The following is a 21,199-nucleotide window of genomic DNA, read 5'->3' as shown; positions in this document are numbered from 1 at the left end:
CATGTTGTTTCCTAGTGATCCGTGCCTATTTTGAGGATGATCAGTAAGGATGTTTTGTTAATATTGTGGTGCTCTATCCATCCATGTCTTTGTTTGCAATTATGGAGCACCCTAGCTTGAGTCAATCGATCTCTACTTTTGCTATAAAATGTTCTTGGCAGATTGTTAACATGTTTAGCGATTTTGCCGAGCTTGTTGTTGTTGATCCGTGCATGCTATGTTGTTGTTTTTGCCATGTATAGCTTCTATGCCATGTCTTCTTGCTGGGTGTATGCTTAGTTTATCATGCCATGCTTTGTAGTGAGTGCATCGAGCTCGTAAACATGCCTACTTGTTAACTGTTTTGCCATGCTCCAGTTTTTCACTAAGTCTGAATCTGTTTATGTTTTTGCTATGTTCACATGCTTGCAATTGTATTTTCTGATCCCTTTTGGCTTATGGTCACTAAGGGACTTTTGTTATATGCTTTGAGTAGCTTCATGCCATGCCTTTAGTTGCCATGATATCTTCCTTTAGCATGTAGTTTTCATGCTCTAAACTTTGCTTCCTGATGATAAATTCCTGACTTGTTATTTCTCTAAGTCTGAAACCTGTTATCGTTTGCACTTTTGCCATGATTGTTTGAACCTGTTAATGTGTGAATTAGCCGTAGCTCAGTGTTCATCTTTTGTCAAGCATCATGAGTGGATTCCTGCCATGTATTTTGTTGCCATGTTTGAGTGCTGTAGCATATTTATCTTGATGCATTTAGATGGCTACTTGCTGTTTATCGCAGACCGGTGCCATATTTGTTTTGCTTGCCATTTCCAAACCGTGCATCCGATTCCGGTGATCTTTATATCGATTTCAACCGAAATCACCTCAGCTTTCCAGTGGCACTCTTGGTTTTCCAAGTTGAGGCCAGGTTCAATCATTCCTTTCCAAATCATGCATATGCATCACATACCGCATCCCGCATATCATGCCATGTTCATGTGTTGGTTGTTTACTATGTTGTGTGCTTCTTTCGGTGTTGCTTCTTCGGGTTGGTTCCGTTAACGTCGCGTTTGTGAGGACCCGTTCGACTACGTCCATTTGTCTTCTTCATGGACTTGTTCTTCTTCCTTGCGGGATTTCAGGCAAGATGACCATACCCTCGAAATCACTTCTATCTTTGCTTGCTAGTTGCTCGCTCTTTTGCTATGCCTATGCTGCGATACCTACCACTTGCTTTATCATGCCTCTCATATTGTTAAGCCAAGCCTCTAACCACCTTGTCCTAGCAAACCGTTGTTTGGCTATGTTATCGCTTTGCTCAGCCCCTCTTATAGCGTTGTTAGTTGCAGGTGAAGATTGGAGTTTGTTCCTAGTTGGAACATGGATATTTGTTGGGATATCACAATATCTCTTATTTATATTAATGCACCTATATACTTGGTAAAGGGTGGAAGGCTCGTCCTTATGCCTGGTGTTTTGTTCCACTCTTGCTGCCCTAGTTTCCGTCATATCGGTGTTATGTTCCCGGATTTTGTGTTCCTTACGCGGTTGGGTTATAATGGGAACCCCTTGACAGTTCGCCTTGAATAAAACTCCTCCAGCAAGTCCCAACATTGGTTTTACCATTCTCCACCTAGCCTTTTCTTTCCCTTGAGTCGGCCGGCTCAAGGGTCATCTTTATTTAAACCCCCGGGGCCAGTGCTTCTCTAAGTGTTGGTCCAACCCAGAGCACCGTGCGGGGCCGTCCCTTGGCAACTTGGGTTACGTTGGCTCCCGTACGCTTAGCTTATCCGGTGTGCCCTGAGAATGAGATATGTGCAGCTCCTATCAGGATTTGTCGGCATAGCGGGTGGTCTTGCTGGACTTGTTTTACCATTGTCGAGGATGTCTTGTAACCGGGATTCCGAGTCTGATCGGGTCTTCACGCTAGAAGGAATACCCTTCGTTGACCGTGAGAGCTTGTGATGGGCTAAGTTGGGACACCCCTACAGGGATTTGAACTTTCGAAAGCCGTGCCCGTGGTTATGGGCAAATGGGAATTTGTTAATGTCTGGTTGTAGATAACCTGAAACTTAACTTAATTAAAATACATCTATCGTGTGTGTAACTGTGATGGTCTCTTCTCGGCGGAGTCCGGGAAGTGAACACAGTGTTGGAGTTATGCTTGACGTAAGTTGTTCTAGGATCACTTCTTGATCATAGTTTCTCGACCGTGCTTCGCCTTCTCTTCTCGCTCTCATTTGCTTATGTTAGCCACCATATATGCTAGTCGCTTGCTGCAGCTCCACCTCATACCTTTTCCCTTCCTTTAAGCTTAAATAGTCTTGATCGCGAGGGTGTGAGATTGCTGAGTCCCCGTGATTCACAGATACTTCCAAAACCAGTTTGCAGGTGCCGATGTTACTGAGCAGGTGACGCAACCGAGCTCAAGGAGGAGCTCGATGAAGATCGTGTTCGTAGTCTTGTTTCGTTTCCAGTTGATCAGTAGCGGAGCCCAGTTGGGGTCGATCGGGGATCTGTGTAGCATTTGGGGTAGTCTTCTTTTATTTTGCTTCCGTAGTCGGACCTTGATTGTATTTGGATGTTGTAATGCTATTCTTGTACTATGTGAAGTGGCGATTGTAAGCCAACCATGTATCCCTTTCCCTTATGTATTACATGGGTTGTGTGAAGATTACCTCACTTACGATTGCTTTCAATGCGGTTATGCCTCTAAGTCGTTCTTCGACACGTGGGAGATATAGCCGCATCGAGGGCGTTACAGGTTTACTCTCTAGGGTGTGGCCAAGTTTGCAACAACAAACTTGTGGAGCTTGGTTTACTCTCTAGGGTGTGGCCAAGTTTGCAACAGCAAACTTGTGGAGCTTGGTTTACTCAGCTTAGTTTGTCTCTGCCCGTTTCCTTACCGTAGTAACGCTCTATCTTTGATGGACTACGCGGTAGACATGAGCTGGCATCAGTAAAAACTCCGGAGCATGCCTTGTCCGTGGTGACCACGAGTGTAACCAGCCCAAAACGGTGGTCTAGCCACTGTTCTCGTCGGCAGCGCTGCTCCGATCGGCTCTGGCCTCGCCATTAATGCCCAATAGTTCCCCCCTCGCCGTCGCCTTCCCCTGGACCTCTTGCCCCCTCTGTTTTCTTCTCCGGCGAGCCGTGCCAACGACCGAGCAGTGAGCGCCCGTGTGCACCGTCGCCTTCCTCCTCTGTCTTCTTCCTCCCCGAGCCTCCTTGGCGTTGCGTTGCTCCGTGAGCCTCTGCAGCTTGGCTGTTTCCTCCTCGCCGCCTTCCCGCCGCTTCCCGTGAGCCTTGGCCGCGCTTGCCGATGCTGCGCCCCTCGTTGGCGCGCAGACACGTCGCCTGCCGCGTGCCACCTCCTCCCCTCCTTCCCGAGTTCTCCCCGCGGCTATAAATAGTGCCCCGAGCTCTCTCGCAGTCCGCAATCCCTCCCCGAGCCTCTCCCCGAGCCCGGAGCCCCTTTCTGACCACCACCATCGCCATAGCCGCCGCCTCGGGTCTCGCCTGATTCCGGTGACCCCGAGCCCCCCGCCGCTCCTCCAACACCACTGCATCCCCCATGCTCCGGTGAGCCTCCCCGTGGCCTCAGCCTCTCCTCTTCTCCACTGTAGCCCCCACTTCACCTGCGACCGAAGCTCCTTCCCGCCGCAAGCTCAACCGCGGCCAGTCCGGCGCTTGTCGGCGGCAGTAACCACCACCCCGAGATGCGCCTCTCTGTCATGCGCATTTCGGTAGGTCGCACGCCGCTAGCGGTGGCCGGAATCGCCGGTGATCGTTGTCGGGGTGTCCACCTCCCTCGGCCAGGCGCGTGCCCGAGCGTGAGGTTGAAGAAGCTAGGCCAGGCAGCTCCCCTTCTCGCGCGACCCCACCTGTCGGCGACCGTAGGGCATGGCCCCGCTAGCCACGTCGGATAAGTGGACGCGCCCCAGCCGCGAAGCCGCTTTCCCCACGCGAAAGCGTATTCCTGGAAAGTGCGCTTTCAATCACCGAAAGCGTATTCTTCCTCTTCTTCGGCCGGAAATACGTTTTCCTCTTTGGAAAACGTATTCTCAGAAAAGACACGTTCTGTTTAAACTACCAGGGACCTGTTTGTAGAAGTACTTTTGCAGACTAGTCCCTGAGCTTTAAACGTTAGTATCTTTTTACCCGTAACTCCGAATGAGGTGATTCCAACGCTCATTTTCTCTGTTCGTCGAGCTCTTTTTGATGGGACTATTTTCTTGATGTTTGCACATTCTTAAAATGCCCATTTTTCCCTTTCTCTAATTCAGCCCCTTTGAGAGAGAACCGTTCTCCGGCAAATCTTTCCGCGATCGTTTCACACTTCTTCCCGGAGTATTTATCAACCCCAGGCAAGCAAACCTCTTATCATGAGCCCCAAACTTGCATGTTGACTTTGCTTGCACCTCGTGTGTGTGTAGTTACAGTTGCTACTTACCGTTTTCGTCTGCAGTTATTCCGTTATGATTATCATGCATGCTTATGTTTTCATGATATCTTTTCCCATGCAAATTAGAATGTTATTATCAATATTGCTTGGAGTTCTAGGGCTTATATTTGGATGATTATGTGGATGTCATGTGCCTTTGGATTCTTAGTGGCTATTATGATTGCTATCAAAACTGTATTGCGCCGTTGATATGCTAGTAGTTGGTATTGTCATGTTCTTGCTATAGTTGTGCACTTGAGAAGTTCGATACTTTGTCCATGCATTTGTATGCTGCATGTTCATGGTTGCATTCATGTTAAACATGTTCATGATGATGGAGAAGTTAATAAAATGACTTAATAATAACAAACCTCCTCTGTCATCGATGGGATCGAGTCATAGTGCCACCAAACCGAACTTCTTTAGTGCAACCACATTTTGCCTTTATGGGAAGGCCTTAATGCGATCTATTGTCATGCCTCTCGCCGGCGCCTCCAAAGAGGGAAGGTTATGGGTGCGCGCTACCCTGATCAGGTAGGCGGACATAAGCCTTGTGTGCCCGGGTTTGGTTTTGAGCTCAGGTCCCCGTGTGGGACGTTTATGTTTGGCCACGACGGTGGCCATTGGTGTCTTTGGTAGACACGGGGCCATCCAGGACTAGCCCAGTGGGGAGTGAGTCGGAGTGGCCGGGAGAGTGTCACGGCAGTAGGTCGGTTTTGTCGGAATGCCGTTGGTCCACCCGAATGGGATGACGAGGCCATGGGTTCCGTGGTGTGTGTACAGTGCGCTACCTCTGCAGAGTGTTTATAAAGTCTATCGATAGCAACACAGTTCGTAGTAGGTCACACTATCGGGTCTTGGTCGAAATGGAGGATAAACCTGAAATAATTAAGTAAATTAATGTGATAACAAGAATGTGGTGACTTGGACTATGAGATAGTCGTGAGAAGTCATGGCGATGTTTTGATATGATCACGAGAGGAGGTCTCGGTGAGTGTTGGAGACCAAGTGTTGGTCATGGTTGTGATCACCGGAAAGATCACTGTTTGAGACCAAGTGTTGGTCATGGTTGTGATCGCCAGAAAAATCACCATTTGGTTACAAGGCAACCCGTTGGTAAGAGAGTCCGAGGGACTCAGTGCACAAGTTTGGTTGCATTGCATGAGTAATATGTGGTTATTTGCATTTAAAGTACCATGGCAGAACAGAAGATGGTTGCATAAAGTTAACATGTTATGTTTGCATTGAATATGATCGGTAGTTTACTTTCAGCATAGTTTCATGATGCCATGCCATGCTTGGATTGATTATGCCATGATTGATTTGATATGCTATGTTTTACTGTCGCCATGTTAGAAGCATGTTTTGATGTGCCATGTGATTACCATGTTAGTAGATGCTATGATGTTCATGCTTAGTTGATCTTCATCATGCCATGGTTAGTAATTTATATGAGATAGGTTGTTGCATGCACTTGGTTCTTTCTTTGTCATCTGCTTGTTCGGATGTTATGTATTTGGTTGTCTTGCAAGTACATTCAATGTACTGACCTGGCGTGTCATGCCAGTTTTGTAGGTCATACCCGAAGTGTTCGCTTGACCCGTCGTACTAGGCCGTAACCTTGCCAGTCCTGTGAGTTGTGGAGCCCAGCCAGAGTTGTTATGCTGCCAAACCAAGGCTTCCGCTGCCATCTAAATAGATTTCTGCTGCCATTTAAATAGCCTTAGGGCTATGCCAGATAATTGTATTCATCAACGATGTAATCTTCTATGCATGTATTTGATGAATATTCTTGTACCTGGAATGCTGTATTATTGACCTGTCGTGCGTCAGGTGTTATCCTGCGCTGACGTGCGAAGGCCCCCTGCTCCATGCGGATCGGGGTGCCACAAATCCACTTACGACATTTGTAGCGTGACATAATGTCATAGCCCGGTCGTTATTTCGAACTGTTTTTTAGCCTCCCGCTCCATGTCTCAAGATGCGGTTTTATTGGCACGTCTTGTCAAAGCAAAGATCGTGTCCCCTTATTATGGGATTCACATCAATACGGGCATGGGTAATCCAACTGCGCCGCCTGCACGACCCTTGGGGAATAGGCGAGTTTTAAGGCGAGTTGGGAGGCGCTTGATATTCACTACCTTTATAAAGGGATAGGATTCATCTCTTTCACCCACGCCCTCTTCCTCTCTGCCCATCCATTCTCGAGCTCCAGCGCCCAAGCCTCCATCCTTTCTGCCTCCAAAAAGCACTCCAGCCATGTTCGGATCTGGAGCGCAAGGCAAGTGGATGGTTTCCTCCGTCAAGGAGAAGGACATCACCAGGCTCCGGGAGGCCGGGTACCTAGCCAAGGAAATTGCCCACCGGCTTTCAGCCAAGGGACATACCGTCCCCACCCCAGAGCCCCATGAGAGGGTCGTGTTCATCCCCCACTTCGTCCGCGGGTTGGGATTTCCTCTCCACCCATTAGTCCGTGGACTCATGTTCTACTACGGGCTAGATTTCCACGATATGGCCCCCAACTACTTCCTCAATATCTCGGCATTTATTATCGTGTGCGAGGCCTTCCTCCGTATCCCACCCCACCTCGGATTGTGGCTAAAGATCTTCAACATGAAGCCGAAGGTTGTGGATGGCCAACATGCAGAGTGCGGAGGTGCCATGGTGAGCAAGCTGCCCAATGTCGCATGGCCCAAAGGTACCTTCATGGAGACCATCAAAGGGTGGCAACAGTAGTGGTTCTATGTCACAGAGCCTCGCGACGCCACCTGGGCCGCGGCTCCCGAATTCCAGTCCCGCGGCCCGATGCGGCTCACCTCCTGGCTAGAGAAGGGCTTGGACTGGTCTTTGTTGGACGAGCTGATAGCGCTTCAAACACGCATCAGGAGCATGGTGGAAAAGAACATCAAGCTTGTCAACGTGATCCAGGTGATGCTCGCTCGCCGGATCCTTCCGTGCCAAAGCCAGACTTGCCACTTGTGGGAGTTCGATCCGGCCAAGCACCAAACCTTGCAACGGTTCTTCGGCACTACGCACGAAGACATCTGGAAGGTGCTCTTCAAGGCCAACGAGACGTGGCCGGCGACGACCGAAGACCGCGGGCACAACCTGGCCTATCCCGCTAGTGTGGTAAGTTTTCCGTATTTCAAGGTGTATCCTTTACTTTCTTACTCAAGGAAGATGTCTAAGCTTCTCTATTTGTTTTTTCAGGGCTGGACAAAGAAGGTGGAGCGAATTCGGTGTCCGGCTCCGCTGCCCGAAGAACCAGCTATCCCACTTCTAACGAAAATGCTAGTTCCGGCGCCCTATCAAGCATCGTAGAAGAAGGCCAAGGGGACCAGAGGTGGTCTCCGCCATAAGGGGACTTCGGACATGACATCCGAAGACGCCGAAACCCACTCCCCTCCCTCCACCGACGACGAGGAAGAGGACAAAAGCAATTCTCTCCCTGAGGGGGGAAGGAAGAAAAGGGCGGCCTCCACGCATCTGGAGGTAGAGGCGTCCAAGAAGGGGAAGGCCTCTGCCGCGGACAACTCCGCGTGGGAGGTTGATAGCAACTCCGAGTGGTGCCCCAGGGATAAGCCCCTGGCCGAATCGTAAGTACTCAAAGACGCACACAAACACCCAACCTCTTTACTTCATAATTTTAACATGTTAAATCATGCACTTGCAGTCCGGCCCGTTCCGACCTCGAGCGATCCTCATCTTCGGGAAATTCGCTGGATCCGAAGGTGATGGACAGCGGGTCCCTTCCGGCGGCCTCCTCTCCCAAGGCTACGAAGGACGCTGGAGTGTTGTCCGAAGGACCCTTCCAGCTCAGGGGGAGGCACAGGAGGCCGTCACGGTGCCGCCAGAGGATAATACCTCAGCTGCCGAACACATGAGGGAGCAGATCCCCATGGAGACTGGTGATGGGGACAATACCCAATTTGGCCCCCAACCGAATACAATCCCGGAGACCTATATGATAACCCATGAGTATAGGGGATCGCAACAGTTTTCGAGGGTAGAGTATTCAACCCAAATTTATTGATTCGACACAAGGGGAGCCAAAGAATATGCTCAAGTATTAGCAGTTGAGTTGTCAATTCAACCACACCTGGAAACTTAATATCTACAACAAAGTGTTTAGTAGCAAAGTAATATGATAGTAGTGGTAATAGTGGTAAAAGGTAACGGTAGCAAAAGTAATATTTTTGGTGTTTTGTAGTGATGATAACAATAGCAACGGAAAAGTAAATAAGTGAAGAACAATATACGGAAAGCTCGTAGGCAATGGATCGGTGATGGAGAATTATGCCAGATGCGGTTCATCATGTAACAGTCATAACCTAGGGTGGCACAGAACTAGCTTCAATTCATCAATGTAATGTAGGCATGTATTCCGAATATAGTCATACGTGCTTATGGAAAAGAACTTGCATGACATCTTTTGTCCTACCCTCCCGTGGCAGCAGGGTCCTATTGGAAACTAAGGGATATTAAGGCCTCCTTTTAATAGAGTACCGGAACAAAGCATTAACAGATAGTGAATACATGAACTCCTCAAACTACGGTCATCACCGGCAGTGGTCCCGATTATTGTCACTTCGGGGTTGCCGGATCATAACACATAGGAGGTGACTATAGACTTGCAAGATAGGATCAAGAACTCTCATATATTGATGAAAACATAATAGGTTAAAATCTGAAATCATGGCACTCAGGCCCTAGTGACAAGCCTTAAGCATAGCAAAGTCATAGCAACATCAATCTTAGAACATAGTGGATACTAGGGATCAAACCCTAACAAAACTAACTCGATTACATGATAAATCTCATCCAAACCATCACCGTCCAGCAAGCCTACGATGGAATTACTCACGCACAGCGGTGAGCATCATGAAATTGGTGATGGAGGATGGTTGATGATGACGATGGCGATGGATTCCCCTCTCCGGAGCCCCGGACGGACTCCAGATCAGCCCTCCCGAGAGAGTTTAAGGCTTAGCGGCGGCTCCGTATCGTAAAACACGATGAATTCTTCTCCCTGGTTTTTCTCCCCGAAAGTGAATATATGGAGTCAGGGTTGAGGTCGGTGGAGCGTCAAGGGGCCCACGAGGCAGGGGGCGTGCCCAGGGGGTAGGGCGCGCCCCCACCCTCGTGGACAGGTGGAGGCCCCCCTGATGTGGATCTTCCTTCCAGTATTTTTTATATATTCCAAAATAATTCTCCGTTGATTTTCAGGTCATTCTGAGAACTTTTATTTCTACACGAAAATAACACCATGGCAATTTTGCTGAAAACAAAGTCAGTCTGGGTTAGTTCCATTCAAATCATGCAAGTTAGAGTCCAAAACAAGGGCAAAAGTGTTTGGAAAAGTAGATACGACGGAGACGTATCAACTCCCCAAGCTTAAACCTTTGCTTGTCCTCAAGCAATTCAGTTGATAAACTGAAAGTGATAAAGAAATTTTTTTACAAACTTTGTTTGCTCTTGTTGCTGTAAATATGTAAAGCCAGCATTCAAGTTTTTAGCAAAGATTATGAACTAACCATATTCACAATAACATTTAGGTCTCATGTTTACTCATATCAATGACATAATCAACTAGCGAGCAATAATAATAAATCTCGGATGACAACACTTTCTCAAAACAATCATGATATGACATAACAAGATGGTATCTCGCTAGCCCTTTCTGAGACCGCAAAACATAAATGCAGAGCACCTTTAAAGATCAAGGACTGACTAGACATTGTAATTCATGGCAAAAGAGATCCAGTCAAGTCATACTCAATGTAAACTAACGGTAATGGATGCAAATGACAGCGGTGCTCTCCAACTGGTGCTTTTTAATAAGAGGATGATGACTCAACATAAAAGTAAATGGATAGGCCCTTCGCAGAGGGAAGCAGGGATTTGTAGAGGTGCCAGAGCTCGGTTTTGAAATAGATATGAATAATATTTTGAGCGGTGTACTTTCATTGTCAACATAACAACCAAGAGATGGCGATATCTTCCATGCTACACACATTATAGGCGGTTCCCAAACAGAATGGTAAAGTTTATACTTCCCTCCACCAATAAGCATCAATCCATGGCTTGCTGAAAACAACGAGTGCCTCCAACTAACAAGAGTCCCGGGGGAGTTTTGTTTGCAGTTATTTTGATTTGATTTGCATAAAGCATGGGATTGGGCATCCCGGTGACTATCCATTTTCTCGTGAGTGAGGAGCAGAGTCCACTCCTCTTGAGAATAACCCGCCTAACATGGAAGATATAGACAACCCTAGTTGATACATGAGCTATTCGAGCATACAAAACATGATATTTATTTGAGGCTTTAGAGTTTAGCACATACAAATTTACTTGGAACGGCAGGTAGATACCGTATATAGGTAGGTATGGTGGACTCATATGGAATAACTTTGGGGTTTATGGAATTGGATGCACAAGAAGTATTCCCGCTTAATACAGGTGAAGGCTAGCAGAAGACTGGGAAGCGACCAGCTAGAGAGCGACAACAGTCATGAACATGCATTAAAATTAATCAACACTGAGTGCAAGCATGAGTAGGATATAATGCACCATGAACATAAATATCATAGAGGCTATGTTGATTTTGTTTCAACTACATGCGTGAACATGTGCCAAGTCAAGCCACTCGAATCGTTCAAAAGAGGATACCACCCTATCATACCACATCACAACCATTTTAATAGCATGTTGGCACGCAAGGTAAACCATTATAAGCTCCTAGATAATTAAGCATGGCACAAGCAACTATAATCTCTAATTGTCATTGCAAACATGTTTATTCGTAATAGGCTGAATCAGGAACGATGAACTAATCATATTTACAAAAACAAGAGAGGTCGAGTTCATACCAGTTTTTCTCATCTCAATAAGTTCATCATATAATCATCATTATTGCCTTTCACTTGCACGACTGAATAGTGTGGATAATAATAATAGTGCACGTGCATTGGACTAAGCTGGAATCTACAAGCATTCAATTCAAGAGAGAAGACAGGGTAATATGGGCTCTTTGTCAGATCAATGATAATGCATATAAGAGCCACTTTAACATTTTCATTATGGTCTTCTCCTATTGACCCCCAAAGAAAAGAAATAAAACTATTTACACGGGAAAGCTCCCAACTAGCAAAAGAAGAACGAGAAATCTTTTGGGGTTTTCTTTTTAATTACTACTACAAGCATGGAAATTAAACTAATTAAAAGCTACAACTAAATTTTTTGTTTTTCTTAAGGTTTTATTAAACACACAAGAAGAAAGCATAAAAAAGGAAAATAAACTAGCATGGATGATACAATGAAAAAGTATGAGCACCGACAACTAGCAATGAGTGTGTGAACATGAATGTAATGTCGGTGAGAAATACGTACTCCCCCAAGCTTAGGCTTTTTCCCTAAGTTGGTTTATGGCCACGACTGGCCTAGCGGATATCCAAAGTTGTAGCTGGGGTCATACTGAGATGTAGCAGCTATTGCCTCATGAGCTGTCGCTTGGAGACGGGCCATCTCCGCCCTCCTCTTATACTCGTCCATCTCCTCCCTGGTTATAGCATATCTCCCTTTTGCCTAAGAGTCAAAGAAAGCAGGAGCAGGGAGAGCGACATGATAGGTGCGTTGTCTGTCAAAGATTAGTCGTTACTGGAGGAACTGATCGTTCCTCTCAACAAACCGATGATGAACCATGGCCTCATAATCTAAATAAACAGGAGGCAACTCAATATCATACCCACATATGGGTATATCAAGAAAATTAGCTAGACGGGTTGCATAAATTCCACCGAAGAAATCTTCAGTAAATCTATTATTATGCAACCTACGTGCAACAATGGCTCCCAAATTATAATGTCTAACTCCTAATGCAACACTTCTGAGAACACTGAGGTCAGGAGACACATGTGACATGCTTCATCCTTACCATTTATGCACCTACCTATGAAGAGAGCAAAATAATGTATAGCAGGAAAATGGATGCTCCCTATGGTAGCTTGTGTTATGTCTCTAGATTCCCCCATAGTTATACTAGCAAGAAAATCTCTAAATTCAGATTTGTGAGGTTCATTAGGACTACCCCATTGTGGAAGTTTGCAACGCAGTGTTAAAATCCTCTAAGTCCATAGTATAAGAATTTTCATAAAGATCAAATAGGACAGTTTGAGAGTTGCGTGATGATGAAAATTCAAACCTTCTCACAAAGGAATCAGTGAGATAGTGGTACTGGCGGCACTTATCTGCCTCGAAGCTCTCAAGATCAGCATTACGCACATATGCGTTAAATTCTTCCTTGATTCCCGCTCGATCCATAAAGTCCTCTGAAGGCCATTCACAAGCCCGCACTTGAGCTTCCCTCGGTGGTTCTTCGTCGGCATTGCGTATTGCGAGCCTGGGTCCTTGCTTCCTTGAAGGACCACCTTGGTACATTTTCCTAAACATATTTCTTCCTCTGAAAAATTTCTGAAATTTTAGTAACTCCAAAATAAAAGTGAACCAAACTCAACAATATTGATAGCAACTACTCCTACAAGTGCCTAGAGGCAATATCATGCATCAAAACTACTTTTGACCATATAACTTTGACATGCAAGCTCAAGAACAGGGTCACCTAAGCAGCAAAAATATGCAATGAATAAAGCACCAGAACAAAAACTAATTAGGCCATTGGAGGAGTCACATACCAAGGAACAATCCCCCAAAGCAGTTTTGTGAGAGGTGCTTTGAGCAAGGAGATCGAAAATGGCAGCAAAATGAGCTTGGACTCGGGTTTGAACTAGTTAGTGATGTTAGTGGGAGGAAGAAGGAGTGTGTGGTAGCTAGAATAAGTGGAGGGGAGCCACCGTGGGCCCACGAGGTAGGGGGCGCGCCCTCCACCCTCGTGGCCAGGTGCTTGCTCCCCCTGCTATGTTCGTAGTGCCAGATATTCTCAAATATTCCAGAAAACATCATATTTAATTTTCAGGGCATTTGGAGAACTTTTATTTTCGGGGTATTTTTATTGCATTGATAATTCAGAAAACACATAGAAATTACTATTTTTGCTTTATTTAATATAAATAACAGAAAGTAAAAAGAGGGTACAGAGAGTTGTGTTTTCTAAATTCATCCATCTCATGCTCATCAAAAGGAATCCACTAACAAGGTTGATCAGGTTGTGTTAACAAACTCATTCTGAATAACATGGAACCGGATAATTTTAGAATAACACTAGGTTACCTCAACGGGGATATGCACATCCCCAACAATAAGAATATCATATTTCTTCTTGACAGTAGGAAGAGGAAATTCAAAACCTCCAAAAATAATCGATGAAAATTTTCCAATAGAGTTTATACTATGAACTTGAGGTTGTTTCCTCGGAAAGTGTACCGTATGCTCATTGCCATTAACATGAAAAGTGACATTGCCTTTGGTGCAATCAATAACAGCCCCTACAGTATTCAAAAAGGGTCTTCCAAGAATAATAGACATACTATCGTCCTCGGGAATAACAAAGTCCGTTAAAATAGTAACGTTTGCAACCACAACAGGCACATCCTCACAAATATCGACAGGTATAGCAGTTGATTTATCAGCCATTTGCAAAGATATTTCAGTAGGTGTCAACTTATTCAAATCAAGTCTACGATATAAAGAGAGTGGCATAACACTAACACCGGCTCCAAGATCACATAAAGCAGTTTTAACATAGTTTCTTTTAATGGAGCAGGGTATAGTTGGTACTCTGGGATCTCCTAGTTTCTTAGGTATTCCACCTTTAAAAGTATAATTAGCAAGCATGGTGGAAATTTCAGCTTCCGGTATCTTTCTTTTATTTGTAACAATTTCTTTCATATACTTAGCATAAGGATTCATTTTAAGCATACTAGTCAAACACATACGCAAGAAGATAGGTCTAATCATTTCAGCAAAGTGCTCAAAATCCTCATCATCCTTTTTCTTGGATGGTTTAGGAGGAAAGTGCATGGGTTTCTGAACCCATGGTTCTCTTTCTTTACCGTGCTTCCTAGCAACAAAGTCTCTGTTATCATAACGTTGATTCTTTGATTGTGGGTTATCAAGATCAACAGCAGGTTCAATCTCTACATCATTATCATTACTAGGTTGAGCATCAATATGAACATCATCATTAACATTATTACTAGGTTCATGTTCGTTACCAGATTGTGTTTCAGCATCAGAAATAGAAATATCATTGGGATTCTCAGGTGTGTCTACAACAGGTTCACTAGAAGCATGCAAAGTCCTACCATTTTTCATTTTCTTCCTCTTAGAAGGACTAGGTGCATCAATATTATTTCTCTGAGAATCTTGCTCAATTCTCTTAGGATGTCCCTCAGGATACAAAGGTTTCTGAGTCATGTTACCACCTCTAGTCATAACTCTAACAACATTATCATTTTTCTTACTATTTAATTCATTGAGCAAATCATTCAGGGAAGCATAGAAGCATGTTTACTAAGTGGTAACCATAGAACAAAGTACTTGTTCACTAAGTGGTAACCATAGCAAATCATTGAACAAAGTACTTGTTCTACTTGAGTGGTAACCATAGAAGCATGTTTACTAATAAGTCTAAGTTCACCTTTAACATTATTCATATAATCACCCAAGTGTTCAAGCATATCAGCATTGCGTTTTAATTCTCTACCAAAATAAGCATTGAAGTTTTCTTGTTTAGCCATAAAGTCATCAAACTCATCCAAGCATGGGCTAGCAAACTTAGTAAATGGGATTTCAGCTTTATCATATCTATAGAGAGAATTTACCTTTACTACCTGTGTCGGGTTATCAAGACCATATGTTTCTTCGATAGGTAATGAATTAAGACCATGTATTTCTTCAATAGGAGGTAAATTCTTAACATCTTCAGCTTTAATACCTTTTTCCTTCATAGATTTCTTTGCCTCTTGCATATCTTCAGGACTGAGAAATAGAATACCCCTTTTCTTCGGAGTTGGCTTAGGAGTTGGTTCAGGAATTGGATCAGGAAGTGTCCAATTATTTTCATTAGTCAACATATTATTCAATAAATTTCAGCTACATCTAGTGTTCTTTCCGTGAAAACACAACCAACACAACTATCCAGGTGGTCTCTGGAAGCATCAGTTAGTCCATTATAAAAGATATCAAGTATTTCATTTTTCTTGAGAGGATGATCAGGCAAAGCATTAAGTAATTGGAGAAGCCTCCCCAAGCTTGTGGGAGACTCTCTTCTTTAATTTGCACAAAATTATATATTTCCCTTAAAGCAGCTTGTTTCTTATGAGCAGAAATATTTAGCAGCAAAGTAATAAATCATATCCTGGGGACTACGCACACAACCAGGATCAAGAGAATTAAACCATATCTTAGCATACCCTTTAATGAGAACGGAAATAATTTAAGGATATAATAATAGCGAGTTTTCTCATCATTAGTAAATAGGGTAGCTATATCATTTAATTTAGTAAGATGTGCCACAACAGTTTCAGATTCATAGCCATAGAAAGGATCCGATTCAACAAAAGTAATTATCTCAGGATCAACAGAGAAATCATAATCCTCATCAATAACAAAGATTGGTGAAGTAGCATAAGCAGGATCATATTTCATTCTAGCATTCAGAGTTTTTTGTTTCAACTTAGCTAATAATTTCTTAAGATCACTCCTATCATTGCAAGCAAGAAAGTCTCTAGCAGATTCTTCATCCATAACATAGCCCTCAGGCGCAACAGGTAATTCATATCTAGGGGGAGAGTCTTCATCATCACTTTCATCAATATTATCAGTTTCAATAATTTCATTCTCTCTAGCCCTAGCAAGTTGTTCATCAAGAAATTCACCAAGTGGCACAGTAGTATCAAGCATAGAAGTAGTTTCATCATAAGTATCATGCATAGCAGAAGTAGCATCATCAATAACATGCGACATATTAGAATTAATAGCAGAAGCATGTTTAGGTGTCGCAAGCTTACTCAAAACAAAAGGTGAATCAAGTGCAGAGCTAGATGGTAGTTCCTTACCTCCCCTCGTAGTTAAGGGATAAATTTTTTGTTTTCGCGTCTTTCAAGTTCTTCATAATGATTAGCAGATATAAATCCCAAGTGACTCAAAGAATAGAGCTATGCTCCCCGGTAATGGCGCCAGAAGATAGTCTTGATAACCCACAAGTATAGGGGATCGCAACAGTCTTCGAGGGTAGAGTATTCAACCCAAATTTATTGATTCGACACAAGGGGAGCCAAAGAATATTATCAAATATTAGCAGCCGAGTTGTCAATTAAACCACACCTGGAAACTTAATATCTACAGCAAAGTGTTTAGTAGCAAAGTAATATGATAGTAGTGGTAATGGTGGTAAAAGGTAACGGTAGCAAAAGTAATATTTTTGGTGTTTTGTAGTTATGATAACAATAGCAACGGAAAAGTAATTAAGCGAAGAACAATATATGGAAAGCTCGTAGGCAATGGATCGGTGATGGAGAATTATGCCAGATGCGGCTCATCATGTAACACTCATAACCTAGGGTGACACAGAACTAGCTCCAATTCGTCAATGTAATGTAGGCATGTATTATATAGTCATACGTGCTTATGGAAAAGAACTTGCATGACGTCTTTTGTCCTACCTTCCTGTGGCAGCGGGGTCCTATTGGAAACTAAGGGATATTAAGGCCTCCTTTTAATAGAGTACCGGAACAAAGCATTAACACATAGTGAATACATGAACTCCTCATACTACGGTCATCACCGAAAGTGGTCCCGATTATTGTCACTTCGGGATTGCCGGATCATAACACATAGTAGGTGACTATAGACTTGCAAGATAGGATCAAGAACTCTCATATATTAGTGAAAACATAATAGGTTCAGATCTGAAATCATGGCACTCGGGCCCTAGTGACAAGCATTAAGCATAGCAAAGTCATAGCAACATCAATCTCAGAACATAGTGGATACTAGGGATCAAACCCTAACAAAACTAACTCGATTACATGATAAATCTCATCCAACCCATCACCGTCCAGCAAGCCTACGATGGAATTACTCACGCACGGTGGTGAGCATCATGAAATTGGTGATGGAGGATGGTTGATGATGACGATGGCGACGGATTCCCCTCTCCGGAGCCCCGAAAGGACTCCAGATCAGCCCTGTCGATAGAGTTTAGGGCTTGGCGGCGGCTCCGTATCATAAAATGCGATGGATCCTTCTCCCTATTTTTTCTCCCCGAAAGTGAATATATGGAGTTAGGGTTGAGGCTGGTGGAGCGTCAGGGGGCCCACGAGGCAGGGGGTGCCCAGGGGGTAGGGCGCGCCCCCACCCTCGTGGACAGGTGGATCCCCCCCTGACGTGGATCTTCCTTCCAGTATTTTTTATATATTCCAAAATAATTCTTCGTTGATTTTCAGGTCATTCTGAGAACTTTTATTTCTGCACAAAAATAACACCATGGCAATTCTGCTGAAAACAGCGTCAGTCCGGGTTAGTTCCATTCAAATCATGCAAGTTAGGGTCCAAAATAAGGGCAAAAGTGTTTGGAAAAGTAGATACGACGGAGACGTATCACTATATGGCTCCGGAATCTGGCAAGCAGCCTCCTTCGAAAGAAGGAGGTGCACTGATTCCACCGGTGCCTTCTGTCCAGCTAGAGGCACCGGATACTCTACTGGAAGCGCTGCGAAGTGCTTCCATTGTTGAGGAACACCATGCCCTCATGGGTACGGTGGTTGAGAGGATTCAGTCCGCAAAGAGCGGACTAACCGAAGCCTGCACAAGCCTTCTAATAGGCTTTGAGGTAAGCGACACAATTGTATAAAAAGAACGTCATAGTATAGACAGTAGCCCCTGAGACTCTGTCCGGTGTTCAAAAAGAAAAGCCAGACTGAGGATCAAGTAAATTTCATAGGAGACTAACTAAATATGTCCTACATGAATAAGCATGCGTCATTGCTGGCCCCAACCTCTCATGCTGCTGAGGTCTCTGGACTAAAGCAGAGTCTAGAGCGGGCCGAGGAAGAGCTCGACCGTGTAAAAAAGTAGCTAGAAGACAAGCAAGGTATGCAATGACCTTGTATATATCCGGAAATGATGAATGATTTGTGCTGATCATAGTGCAATGATATTTTTTAGGGGCGGCGACCGAGGTGGAGGCCCTCAAGAAGGCGCTGGCCGAGGCCGAGGAGAGGGTGGTAAAGGAACAAGCCGCCCATGAAAAGCATGAGGCCAGGGTCGGTGATGTCCAACAGGAGCTCCAGGACGCCGTGAAGAAATATGAGTCCCTGGAGCGTCACGTTGCGGATCAAGATTCCGAACTCGCCAAGGCCCGCCAAAGCGCACAAGATGCCCGGGTCGAAGCCCAGGGCACCCTCCAGGAGATCCAATAGGCCAGAAAAATCGCGGCGGGTAAGGCCTTCATTATGCAGAGCAAATATGTGAAGAAGAGGTATCTCTTACTAACCCAGATTTGGAGTTCTCCAGGAGCGTTTGCGGATTTACCACGCAGTGTTGCCGATGTTGCGGAGTTCTTTCGAGCCGAAGAGGGGAGCTCGACGGAGAAGCTGTTCTGGTCACAATACCTTGCGCCAGAACATCTGGTGCCCTTTAGCAAGTAGCTAAAACAGCTGGTCGAATTGCATAGGGTGGCCGAACTAGCCATGAAGGATTTAATAATCCGGCTATGGCCTGCCGAAGTCATACCCAGCAGCTACTTCGAACTCGTGAAGCGGGTGATCAATGCCTGCCCCCGGCTTGACGTCATCAAGCGGTCAGTCTGCATTGAAGGTGCGCGGATGGCCTTCGCCCGTGTCAAGGTGTAGTGGGCGAAGATGGATGCCGTCAAGCTTGCGACTGAAGGACCGCCCGCTGGCAAGGAGCACCGCACGCCGGAGCGATATTTTGACGATGTCCTCAAGGGGTCCTGCATTGTAGAGGGGCAGTGTTCAAAAGACATTATCTTCGAATGAATACATTCATGTTATCTTGTCTTGTATGATGAAACAAAGCCGTTATGTAATATAATGCTTGTTTATTATTTAAAAGTTTTCCTCCTGTGCGGTCGTTTTTATTAAATCTGAGAGTTGGCCAGTCGTCGGCTTCAGCCCCCATGTAGGTAGTACATGGGTGTTCGGGATGGAATCTAAACACTCTTGATCCAAGAATTTGGTCCTTGAAGGTGGTGTTTAGTGCAACGAACCAGGCAATCGGACTATGTGGCTTTATCACCGTCACTTAGCCATAGGAGTTTGACAATAGAATTGTAGGTGCAACCCCTAGTATTTGTTAGTCCAGACTAGGGTGTTGTAGACACCTGATCGGGTGAAGGCCGATCCGTCGCGTAACGCAGAAAAAATCGCAAAAGATTTCTAACCTCCGAAGAGCTGACCGGCCCATGCCGCATCATGACAGTCAGTTTTCGGCTTTCTCTACTAAGGTGCTCATCCGGATAAACCAGGACACAATCGCAGTAGTTCTCCCTTTACCACCCTAGCCGATAGAGCGGAATGTAAGGTAGTAAGCACAGGAGTCGGGCAACCCAACTATTGACCAAAGACATGATTCGGAGCCGATGCATATAATGCTAAATTCGGGGGCCGAACTATACTGTAAAAGTGTTCGGACTTGTTGCCGTGATATGGAGTGCAATAAAGCCCCTGGCGAACTACATCGTACCAAAGTGTACGGATGCAATTGATATGAATAGCGAAATAAAATGAAGTAGTAAGATAGTGCCACATAAGTTGGGCCGCAAACTGTTTCCATTATAATTTTGATTAATACGTCAAAGCGTATTTGTACAAATAGTGTGATAAGCAACAGTGGCTATTTAACATGCCAAAACCAAGGGGGAGCTGCATACTGGTCCTGAAAACAGGTAGAATGATCGTTAAGAAGAACATCTAGAGATTCCCCCATACGTCTGTGCTACTTGCCACCTTGGTATATCCGTCCTTCGAAAGGGTCGATTATCAAGCCGTCGAGAGGGGCCCGTGGAAAAGAAACCTGAAAAGGATAGAAAGAAAGGTAAAAGTATGTGTGTCCCGGGAAGCTCGAGCCATATTGTGGACCACAGTATGGTTATGCCTCCATCTCTGCCCATGGTATTTTTAGTGCGTAGTTATGTACACGCGGTATGTATGCCGCCACTTGGTCGGGCCTGACACGGAGGTCGAATTGCTAGTCTAACTCCTGACGAGCCGGACTGTCATGCTGTGGAGTAGTCCGGACTCGTTTGACGGTGTCCGGGAGCTTGACCACTGAATTAAAGTTGTGCCATAAAAGGCCGCTCTGTACTTCCACTACCAGGGCCGCGGTGTGTTCGTCGGTACGGAGGGAGCGCTCCATGTTTCCATTGACTGTTATGACTCCGCATGGTCCGGGCATCTTAAGCTTGAGATAAGCATAGTGTGGCACCGCATTGAATCGAGCAAACGCGGTTCGTCCGAGCAGTGCGTGATAGCCGCTGTGGAAGGGGACGATATCGAAGATTAACTCTTCACTTCAGAAGTTGTCCGGAGATCCAAAGACGACCTCCAATGTGATTGAGCCCGAGCAACGGGCCTCTACACCTGGTATAAATCCTTTAAAGGTAGTTTTGGTGGGCTTGATCCTTGATGGATCGATGCCCATTTTGCGCACTGTATCCTGATAGAGCAGGTTGAGGCTGCTGCCTCCGTCCATGAGGTATCGTGCGATGTTGCCGTTGACCATATCTGGACGCGTTCACAAGTTATGGCACCAGTTTCACGTACTAGTAGTACTAGTTAGTGTGTACGTGCAATGCACGTT

Source organism: Triticum urartu, chromosome 5 (assembly GCF_003073215.2).
Source record: "Triticum urartu cultivar G1812 chromosome 5, Tu2.1, whole genome shotgun sequence".
NCBI lineage: Eukaryota > Viridiplantae > Streptophyta > Magnoliopsida > Poales > Poaceae > Triticum > Triticum urartu.
Note: the sequence above shows the minus strand (reverse complement) of the source record.